This window comes from Oratosquilla oratoria, chromosome 9, assembly GCF_046742065.1.
Source record: "Oratosquilla oratoria isolate Oo_2021 chromosome 9, ASM4674206v1, whole genome shotgun sequence".
Lineage (NCBI taxonomy): Eukaryota > Metazoa > Arthropoda > Malacostraca > Stomatopoda > Squillidae > Oratosquilla > Oratosquilla oratoria.
The window spans coordinates 50805292-50817608 of NC_134785.1; positions in this window are offsets into that span (position 1 = coordinate 50805292).

Genomic DNA, 12317 nt, shown 5'->3' on the forward strand with positions numbered 1-12317 from the left:
GCTGCGAGCACTGCTTGGTGGGCTGGCACCGCGCGACCCACGATGCCAACCAAGGCCCGCGTGGCGTACCCAGAGGGACAAAGCCCACATGGTATACCCGTGGGGACACAGAGGGACAAAGTTCGGCTAGGCGCCAACTCACCACAACCTCTCCTCCCGTAAACAAATAACCAAATGCTCCTACAAAAATTAAAAGAAATGGCGAAAAGGAAAAATCGGTGCGTACATGTCGAAAGCTGACAACTCAAGTGAGTAACCCCCGTAGGACAACAATCACATCAATGAAAAACCCTTCACCCGGAACAGTGACAAATGTAAACAACTATGATGGAAGGGTGGTCGACGACTATCACTCGCCCTCCCTCGAGGGTATTAGTGGTGTCCTGCTCTCAGCTGGTTCTCGGCTCCGCCTTCCTCGCTAGTGATGCTCGGGACCAGCTGGACGCCTTTGGTCCGTTGCTCCGTACTGTTCCAGGAGGTCCTACAATAATTTGGAAAAAACAAAATGGCAGAATCTCTGGTTGTGATAGTTGGAAAACAAAGGACTTTCAACAAAATCCGTTCCATGGATTTAAACAAATTAGGTTTACTGTCGTTATTTTAAAAAAAGTCAATATTGTATTGAACTAAGAAAAAGACGTTCTCCCCCTTCCACTTGCCGTGATGCTCCGCGCCGATACTCCAACTCTCAGCTTGTTACAGTATTTCGTACTGGTGGCTTGTTCCTGGCGGATCTGTGAAAATAAACTGCGTTAGATATCTTTGCGCAGAGGGGAGTGAGAGAATTAGTAGCAGATTACCCCCATAATGAGTGCCCTGTGCATACAATATTTTTCATGAATCTCAACATAAATTATGAGGGTAGAGTTAGAAATGTCAGAGATTATCAGGAGCTACCAATGATGCTAGGGTTGAAGATCTCTACCAGAGACGGTAGGTTTGAGTTCCTTCTCACGTGTGAGGAACGCCCTTCTCGCATTCGTATTTTCGCACACGGAGAGGTTACTTAACTTATGTTTTATGTTAATGGTACACTTAGACTCGCTACTCACGAGGTAGGTAAATGGTAAGTCTAGGGATTCTGAGGGTTCCTCCTCATGTGGGGGGGGGGTACCCTCTCTTTAAACTCTTATTTTCGTACACAGAGGTTTCCATCTTGTTTGATCCTGTCTGTGTGGACACAGAACTCCCGGGCTGAGAGGATATGCTTAACGCGGCAGACGACGTCGCTAACCCTTTAAATAATCCAATAAGGGCCCTGGTACAAAGGCTGGGAGCTTCTTCGCCACCCCTCGTCTGGGTCAGGCGATTACGCATACTGTCACCTAGGGCAATCTGCTTTATTCTTGCCTTTGGTCTCTTTGTGTGTCTGTCTACTGTCGCTGCTTCAAGGAACTTTTGACAATGCTCGAAGTAGGTATTAGCTATCGCCATGGTTTCAGTTGCCATACTGTCGACATTGTACCAAGAGGTGCTTGGCTTTGTGAACTCAGTATTAGGTAGAACGGGGTCACAGTGAAAAAGAAGGAAATACGGGGAATCTCGCAGGACCCTGTGGTAAGCCGAGTTGTAAGTCAATACCGCCAGAAGGAGCATTTGGTCCCAACCTGTTTGGTTGTCCTGGACAAGGGACCGTAGGATTTTAATGATGATCCCATTTACCTTCTCAATTATTCCGTTAATCGACGAGTGATACGCCGTTATAGTGTGTTTGATATTTGCCATTTCCAGCACCGCCTCTCGAACGGACTTGTCGCGTCAGGAAAATGAGTGGTACTGGGAGATCATATGAGAACTTGCATGTGATACAAATTTTGCAATTCCTTACGAATGCCTTTACATCCCACCGCTGCCACCACTATGGTAAAGTGGTACCGGGGGTGAGGCTTAATAGAAACAGCTCAGTGTCTCCTTTATTTGTAAGTATGTGTGGAGCTAAATAGCTATTTATAACTAAGGGAAAAGCAGAATACCTAGTGGGCAAGGGTGCGCTGCGTTCGCAGTGTGTGTGTTGTCCAGCCAGTGATCATTGCCTATCTGCCTGGCACCTCCAGCCCAAGCGACTCTGCTTGCTGGGCTGCCCGGACTGTTTGGGCGCCCAGCCAATCATCTCCCAAAGTAGCAGCCACGTGACCCAGCCTGCATAGCGTGGGGCGGAGTTAACCTGGCTTGGGTACGCTTGGCTGTTTGGCGGGTGCTAACAGCGGGGGAACAGACAGACAAAACCCACGTGGGGAAAGCAGAGGGACAAACCCCGTCTAGGCGCCAACTCACCACACACGTGGGGACACTGCACTTGTGACGGAGTTTGGGAGGGTATGTGACAGGAGAAACTTGAAGGTAAATGTGGTTAAAAGGTGAGGTGATGTACAAGGGGAGATGGCAGCGAGTTGGAAGTAGTGAAACGAGAGAGGGTGGAGGAAGTGGATAGTATTAAGTATTTGGGGTCATATGTGACAGGAAATGGAGGAGTTGAAGTGAAAGTAAATTGTAGACTGAGAGAAGCAAGTAAATGCCTTGGGGGATTAAAAATTGTCATGAGAAATAAGCATTTGGAAATGGGTGCAAAGAGAAAACTATATGAACCATAGAATGAATGAAGAAAGATTAGTAAAAGAGGTGTGAAAGGCAGAGATGGAGGGAGTGAACTTTAGGAAAGTCTGAAGATGAGATGGATGGGGTGATAGGGATGTTGAGTAAGAGGGGAATATCTATTGAGCAAAGGAGGCAGGAGATAGGGATAAGTGAAGAATGGCTGGTGTATAAATGATACTTTGATGCATGGAAGGGTGGGGGGTGAAGGGGTAGGGAGTGGTTACGTATGAATGATATTTTGATGCAGCCCGAAGGGGTTTCTCCTCATCTCTTTTTTTCTGGATAAGGGGATGAAGAGGTGGAGGGGTCGTCGATGAAGTGAAGTGGCCTTGCTGTGGATGAACTGTGTTCTGCTGCACTGCTACTGACCCAGGGCAGTGGGTAGGATACAGGGATGACCCGTCTTCCATGAGGAGCTAAGATGAGAGGGAGGAAAGGTGTGGTGGATGGGAGTGAGTACGTAGCTTTGACTTGGCTACCTCCCTTATAAGGGGAAAAATCCATGGTATATAGATGTAGATAGATCTCGGAATGTCATTTCTTACCCGGGTCACTTCCTTTACCCACTGTGTCACTATATTCTCTATTGATCTACTCAACAGTGTATTTCCCCAGGAATCTGTTTTGCTGTTTGTTTCCCAATCCTCCCAGTTGACGTCACCACAATTAAAATATCTATTAAGGACTATGTTACTACTTTGTTCAATATTTTTCTTTATGAAAAGAGTTGTATCATTTAACATTTCTTGATGTTCAGTTTCATCCTAAGCTCTTGTCTTGGGAAGATATGCCACATGAAGTCTCCTTTATTGTGTCCTTTACTACTGATCTTTAGGTGAATTGCTTCAGCCCTGCATTCACTCAGATTTGATTCTTCCACGTTTGTCACTTCTCGCCACGAACATTATTTTTTTGTCTTCCCTGTTTCTTCTCCAGGCGGTATATCTGTTATTCCCGAACTGTATATCAACATTTTTTGGGAGTTTAGTCTATACTAGACACAGTATATGAGACTCGTTTATACCCATAAGTAGTCATTTATCTCCAGTCTAGGAGATAGTAAACTATCCTTGCAATGCTTACTTTTTGGAAAAAAAAAATATATATATATATATATATATATATATATATATATATATATATATATATATATATATATATATATATATATATATTTCCTTGCCTTCAGATTGACTTTTTTTCTTTCTTTTTTGTCTTCCCATCATTTTTTGGTTTTGGCTGCCACAAAGAACTTTTGTGCCCTTGCTCGTTCCTCTTAGCATCTTTCGTAATCCAAATATTTTCTAACTTTCTCGTGCTAACTTCCAAGGCTTACTGATTACTTATTTTGCCATGGCTTACGACCTAAACTTTATTTTCATTGAACGTGCGCAATTTCTCTTATACTTACACTAAGCTACACATGCTATTAATCAGGTCTGTTACATCTAAGTCCTCTAGAAATTTCTCTAATCATTTGCATTTCTTTTTCTTGGCGTAACTTCCATAAGGTGTTGTGTTCTTCTTGGCATCTAAAGAGTAAGACGCATCTAGCCTTGTCTACAACATGTCTGACGAGAGATTCTCTTTTTTTATATAATAACCTTGACTATTCCTCTAGGCTATCTCTTTGCTGTTGCTCCATTATCTCCATAAAAATTACTCTATTTCTCCCATCTTCATTTGTTGGTGACCTATCCTCTTTTTCCTCTGTGGTGGTTAGATTTTTCTCTCATGAAAATTTAATTCTCCCTTCTCCATTTATCAATCTCCGTTTTTTAAAGCTAGGTTTGTTTCCTTTTCCTACTCAAGTTTATTCTCCAGATCGTGTAATCTAGCTTCATATGAGGAGATTAAGTCTAAACATTTCCAACTGCACGCCCCACCCTCATCCCCCCAAATGGGTGGCAAAGTTGTTCAAGCTCGGTTGGCTTGTGACCTTGATGCGAGGAGGGTGGGGGGGGGGGGCGTAGACCCTGCTCCCACCGATGAGATGCATATAATATTGTAACAGGTCGGGTATGACTTACAAACATAGGGACAAAAAATATACACGGAGGGCAAGACAGCATTGACTTCGTTTCATTGATAATTATGTTCATTATAACTGCATTTTATTTATTATCCTCAAGTTAGTTCAGTCAGCTTTAGTTTCCTCCCAGTTGCCATGTCTGGCGACTGCTACTGGTAGCCCCCCCACCCCACCCCTCCACCGTTAACCCGTTCTCTACCGAGTGGTACCTACCCCTTAATTTTGTCTGCCGCCATAATGTCGTATTCATCTGAGTCTAACGCTCTCGGTAGCGAAATGGATAACTTTATTTCGATTAACTGTGAATAGAAGTGAAAAGGTTTGAATTCCCTTCAGTCTTATGACGCCTTCCCGCCTCCTCCCAGCTGATATCATCTGGCATTGAGCAAAGCTAAATAAATGAAGGATGGCACATTGGGAATATTTGATCTGAGAATGATCACAGGTCTTTGAGCTGAATAAAGACTTTTAATCTCCAGGAAAATAGAACTTCAAAGTTGATTGAAATCAACTGGAGTTAGCCATAAAACCACTCACGTAACCAATGGGTATTACCGAGCTAATGTGCGATGGAATAGATTCGTACAAAAATGGTAAACGACTTCGGGCGGAGTGAAGCATATTCTGGCGCAAAACGATTACGTAAGCTCGGTGTTCCATGCACTCGTTTGCATACTTCCAGTCGTCTGGGGTAAGGAGCGGGTTTTGGCATCTTATTCGATTGTGTTTGCCCTTTGTTGATTCTGTTTTTATTTCTTATCTTATCTTTATTCATATGCGCGCGCACAACATACACACACACACACACACACACACACACACACACACACACACACACACACACACACACACACACACACACAGACGTTAGTCAAGGATTTGTGACCTTGCTGTCCCGGTGTGTGGTGTGTGAGTGGTCTCGGACCTACCCAGAGATCGGCAAATAATGAGCTCTGAGCTCACTGCCGTAGGGTGGTGTCTGGCTGTCTCGACAGAGACTGCAGCAGATCCGAGGTGAATACACACACACACACACACACACACACACACACACACGTCACGTCTAAAGGATGTGAAGAAATACAGTTTTCCATATACAGTAGATGCATAAATTGTGGAATAGCTTAGAAGGTGATATAGTCATGAAAGACGCAGGGAAAGAAGTTCATATAGTTAGCTCAGTTGTACAACCAGTGCTTACGTCAAGAAAGCGTTCCTGAGTCGTGGTGCAATGCTATAGTGACTTTGCTTCATAAAAAAGGAGACAAAAAGGACCTTAGTAACTATCGACCAATTAGCTTGCTATCAAGTGTATATATTCTCCAAGGCCTCTTACAAATAGACTAAGTCAAGTTTTAGATAGAAACCAACCGAGAGAACAAGCAGACTTTAGGAGCGGATATTCGACTCGAGAACATTTGCAGGCGATGAACCAACTAATCGAGAAAACGACAGAATACAATATACCTCTCTGTTTAGCTTTTGTAGATTACGAGAAGGCCTTTGACTCGGTAGAACAAATAGCAATACTAAACTCGTTACGCAAGCAGGGTACAAACGAACAGATCGTAATGGTTTTAGAAAAGAATTATGCGAAAGGTACCGCCAAAATTCGACTACATAAAGATACAGAAAAGATCAAGATCGAGAAAGTACGGCAAGCGAAACAATTTCACCCAAATTAATTACAGCTTGCTTGGAAGAGATTTTCAGAAGATTGAGTCGGGAAGAGAAAGGTTTGAATATCAATGGCGAATATTTGAACCACCTAAGATTTGCGAATGATATTCTTATTTCAGAAAAAGCAGAAAACTTGCAAGATATGCTGAGTGATCTGAACAAAGAAAGTCTCAAATTAGGTTTAGAAATTAATGAGACCAATGTAATGTTCAACACGAAAGTTCAAAGTAAAGAGATTATAATCGATGGTGAGAGTCTTGAAAAAGTTGAAGAGTATAATTATTTAGGCTAGATGGTGAAAGTTACAAAAGACCATGATAATGAAATAAAAGGACGTATTACAATTGGTTGGAAAATATTTGGTAAGATGTTGTGGAGGTGGTAAAAGAGAGAAAGTGGAATTGGGCAGGTAAATTAGTCAGAACGACTGATGAGCGATGGAGCAAGTGTGTTACTGAGTGGAAGCGTGGAGGAGGGAGAGACGGGATTGAGAAGTTTGCAGGAGTGACGTGGCAGAGGTTAGCGCAGTCGTGTGAATCATGGAATGCTATGAAGGAGGCCTTTGTTCAGCAGTGGAATCGGGATGTCTGATTTGATTATATATATATATATATATTATATATGCATATATATATATATATATATATATATATATATATGCATATATGCATATATATATATATATATATATATATATATATATATATATATAACCTTAGGTGTTCAAACTATTTAGTATAAATCCTGGATACAACCATAGCATATACATGACTTCCCTACACATATTTCCACCACTGCCTCCAACGTACACCCTGCAACAGAATAGAATGCATCAACACGTGGCAACCAAGAAGTCAGCGTCGTCACTAACTCCGCGGTCGTTTTTCGTTGCTACCTGGCCACGTATGCCGTATGATGAGGACGCATGGTAATATATCCCATATAAATGTATGTGAAGATTATGTGTCACCGCCATTAACTTACTTGAAAACAGTAGCTCCGTATTTACATATGAAACTGGATTATTTGTTGAAGACCGTGGCTAGTAGAGGTACGGGACTTGAAGTACAGTTAGTTCAAGGTTGGCGTGCTGCGTCGGTAAGGTAAGGCCTTACGGCTGTGGAGGCGGAGAACAAGGAAGACGACTGAAGGTATACGTGGTAATTTAGGCATGCTGCAAGTCTGAATTTGTTTTGATCTTTTTTCCATGTTTAAGTTAGCGTATCGAACCTTGGCTATGCACTGTATACATTAGGTAAAAGCAAAATGGGTGAAAGCTATACATACATACACATACCAATGGGTTTTTCCCCCTTACAAGGGAGGTAGCCAAAAAACAAAGATATAGAAACCACTCCCACCCATTCCATCCCCTACATACTCCACTCCCCTCTACCTTCTTCCCTCCCTCGTTAAATGATGTGAATTATAACGAGTTGTGTCCTATATAACTGATTACACAGCTACAGGTATCTAAGCGTACAATGCACATAGATACGGCATCCAATATTATGATAGATCTAAACGAGTATATGCAGAAAAAAAACTTTCCTTGCAAAACTTAATTTTAAGTTTATTTGTTATATATCAGGAGTAGGAACAAACAATTTCAGCCTGACTAGATGAAGTATTTTGTTATGTGCACTTTGTTATGTCCTGTGAGGTACATCTGTTGCAGTGCAATTATAAATTCCAAGCATGCTCACATGTGTACTACTCAAACGCTTTAAAGCAACTTATCGTCAGGTACTGAACTACTGAGAAATACATACTGGATACAATGGTCATGAATCTTTCAGTTCATTCAGGTAAATGGATATTTAGTCGACAGTAAATTCTAGACAGGGCCTTCACGTGTGTGTGTGTGTGTGTGTGTGTAGGGGGCATATGCCCTGGGGCGGCACATTTAGGGGGGGCAGCAATTCTAGTCGGACATTCCGCCCACAAGGCTGACAAAATAATTATAATAAAAAAGGTCAAAGGAGCCCTGAATATTTTACCGCAATATAAGAATTTTGCGTTAGAATAAACAGAATATAAAATATTTTTCCCTTGTCCTTTCTGCAATAGGGACATTAAACACAATTTTTAATTTTTGTTTAATCATTTCGCAAGCCAACAGCTATGATAGGCAGTAAGGGGTGGTGGAGATGGGAGGTGGTGACGGGGGAGGGGGGCGCGTCACCGAGATCTTTGCCCCGGTGAGGCACTTCGGCATGTCACGTGATTAGCACCTTGTTTCCTTCGTGCATATCCTAACACAACGTACCACTTCAAACGCTAGCTCATGCATAGGATGGTAAGCTGCCGTTGTATTTACGGACTGTTCTCCCACGAAACCATGAAATTTTCTTCGACAAAAAGACTTTAAGCGTGGCAAGGAATTGTTTCAATGTTCGTAATTGGTTGTGAGAAAATTTTGTCCAAGTGTTATCTAAAAAATAGCTATGATATATTGAGTATAAATGGGGATGAAAATTGGAAAGCAAACTGCACCTAGGCCTGTTGATAATGAAAGTGCAGTGAGAAGCTGGCAGTAAAGTAGTCTCTCTCTCTTGCCACATTTCCCGCCAACCATTATAAACTCGTGCAGACTTTATTAAGTAAGAACTGGATATTAGAGTTACAAAACCTCAAAATAGACGAGCGAATACAGGTCTAGGAGCTGTTTTATCCTGCAAACCTTCAATTTGATATGCATATCTGAAAAAAATTCAGTTTATGATTTGGACACGGATTTTCAGCAGGAAGGCGTGGGTGGGGATACTATACGATAATTTTTTCGTCAGGTACACCAACTGAAGGGTGCCAGAGCACTGTTATGCCATAGAATACTTGATATGTTGTAGTGAACATCCAAGGTATTAATATTCATCTAAGTTTTCCTATCTCTTACGTGATACAGATGGATATTTCAATGTTAAAATAAAGATAAAATGGGATGATAAGAAGTCATTCTACGTCATTTTGTCGGAAATTGTTCTTGTGAATCACATGATCTGTGACTTTCTTATCACATCACCAAATCCTGGCTACAGAAGTAATTGTGTGTGGTACAACACTCCTTTATAATATGTGGTTATAGTTCAACTTGTGCTTTGAGTATGTATGGGACGCTTTAGGAGGAACATTTATATACATACATTCGTACATACATACATATACATATATATATATATATATATATATATATATATATATATATATATATATATATATATATATATATATATATATATATAATGCAGTGGTTGCCAAACTGGGAGTTGATTACCCCTTAGGGGTTATTTAACAATTTGTCGGGAGTAATGGAAGAATAACAGAAAAAAAAAGAATTTTGAATATCAAGAAAACATTAGGATTAATGTTAACTTAGTATTAGAATGTAAAGTTGTAAAGTAAACCTATTATAATCAAGTAGTGAAGTTGCATCGTATAACAGCAAACATCAAAATATTATATACAGTATTAGAAAAGAAGAAATATAAATCTAAGTGCGTTGCCATGCTGCCATTTGCAACCACGAAGCCAAGAATTCCTCAACTAGCTTCAAGCATGCAACTCCATCTATCTCACTGATGTTCTCGACATCTTTGGCAAAAGTCATTCGATATGCACAATGTTCAAAAACATTAGATAAATGAAAATGTCTCTAGTGTGTTGATTTAGCCATATATATCAATATTGACAGCATTTTGTGATAGGGGTAACATGCCTAATGTGGCATGTTAAATTGGGTAACAAGCTGAAAAAGTTTGGGAATCACTGCTCCAATGAAAGGTCCTCACTCCCAGATGAGAGGCATGTGAGACGGAGAGAGAGAGAGAGAGAGAGAGAGAGAGAGAGAGAGAGAGAGAGAGAGAGAGAGAGAGAGAGAGAGAGAGAGAGAGAGAGAGAGAGAGAGAGAGAGGTTTTTCTATCTGTTTTTTTTAATCGACTTTTCACCCCATTTTGGCTGAGTCGCTAGCGAAAATTTTTTTTTGGGAAAGACGACGGTGCAAAGTACTACGTAATCCTTCGGTAGGTCTGCTAACCGGTATGTCTTGTATCTAATTACGTCGAGGTCTGGTTTCTTTGCTTCGCCGCTGATTTTTAGTTCAAAAGCATATTTTTTGAACGAAACAAATGATCATCTTTGATAATGAAGAGAGTTCGACTGACCAATTGCGTCGATTACTGGGGACAGTACTGTACACTAATATATGTGTGAACACTTCCAGTGTTTATAGCTGTACTTCTGCGCCTTTGATGTAACCTCCCATATGTCGTCTCGACTCCGTTACTGGTCTATGTTCACTTGTCTCTGTCTTTAATATGAAGCGTAACTGATGCAGTATTACTGTATGTTATGCTCTCCTATTTCTTTTTCTCATTGATCACGAAATATGGTAACTGATCTGATGATTGGAAATATACGGTATACCTTACGAAACGAACGTTGCTTGCCAACCAATCACGTGGTTCAATGTCAGGGGAGTTGCCTGGAGGCGTGGCCAATGGGAGAACTGCTGTGATTCTAACATGATTTATGAATGGAGCTACAAGTAGATGATACATTTCATTACCAAGAAATGCAACGCTTAGAAATGGGCAACGGAAAGAGATCGCCAGGTAGTTATAAATTACAAAATGGAAAATCGTAAAAGCAGAGAAAGAAAAGGATGTAGGCGTTTGAATCGGCGATGAACTGTAGCAAGAAAGTTACGGATAGAATAATGAGAGAGAAAATGCCAGTTGTATGAGTGGCTTTTTAAATTATTGATAAGGAAAAAATTAGTCTGATTGGACCTAGATTGGAATGTGCAGCAATGGTGTGATCATCTCGCAACATAAGAAAGAAAACAAAGAGACGTAAGATTAGTCCTAAGCCTGACAGAAAAAAAAAAAAAACACGAAGAGACGTAGAAAAACTGAGACTACTCACATTAGAGGAAAGAAATGACCTAAAATATTATATAATTGCTGGCTTAAAAACAGAAACGAGAAACAGGGCGGAGGAATCATGTTTTTGGCCAAGAAAAACTTAAATGTGACGAAAGTTGCTGAGGTTAATAACTGTGTGGAAATGATCATGATAAAAATTGAAGACAACGACATGAAAAGTAGAAAGTTTGTGGTGATTTATGTGGCACCAAAAACGGGCTCTTGGGAAGAGGACGAGCATTCAAAAATGTTAGAAGGTATAAGGCATTCATTAAACGAGATGCTGAAGGTAACCCGGTACTTATGGGAGACATTAACTGCAAAAAAATATGTTGGGAGGAGATGACAGTGAAAGGGGGAGAGGATCTATGGGGAAATGTATTACTTGACATGACTATAGAACATACAATGACACAATGGGTAAAAGAAAATACCATATCCAGAAGTAATGAAGAGCCGTCGAGACTAGATTTAATATTTACAACAGAACCTGAAATTGTAGATAAAATTGAATACAAGACACCACTTGGAAAGAATGACCACATACAAATAAAGATTAAACTAAAGGAGGAAATATATAGAGAGAGAAATGAGAAACACAGAAATGGAAGTAATTATCTCAAATGGCATGTCACCTGATAAGCAGGTAAAAAAATGTCGGAGAATCTTACAACTTGCTAAGATCAATAAAGGTGACTTTTACTTATTTAGACGAAGAAATTATCTAAAAAATACTTCTTACACTAATAAGGCCTAGACTAGAGTATGTTGCGACACTATGGTCATCCAATACCAAAAAGAATATAAAGCAAATTGAACGAATCCAGAGAGCAGCCAGGAAAATGGCCCCAACACTTTTAAAAATGTCATATGAAGAGAGACTGGCTAAAGTGAAATTACCGACTTTGGAACAAAGTAGAGAAAGAGGTGATCTGCTGACCATTTACAGAATCATGAAAGGGGGAGAAGTCATTGATAGAGAAGACTTACTAAATTGGGATAAGAGAAATACAAGGGGGCATGGAAAGAAAAGAAAATAGTTATAGAAAAGACCTGAAAAAAAAGTTTTTCACACAGGGTGGTGGAT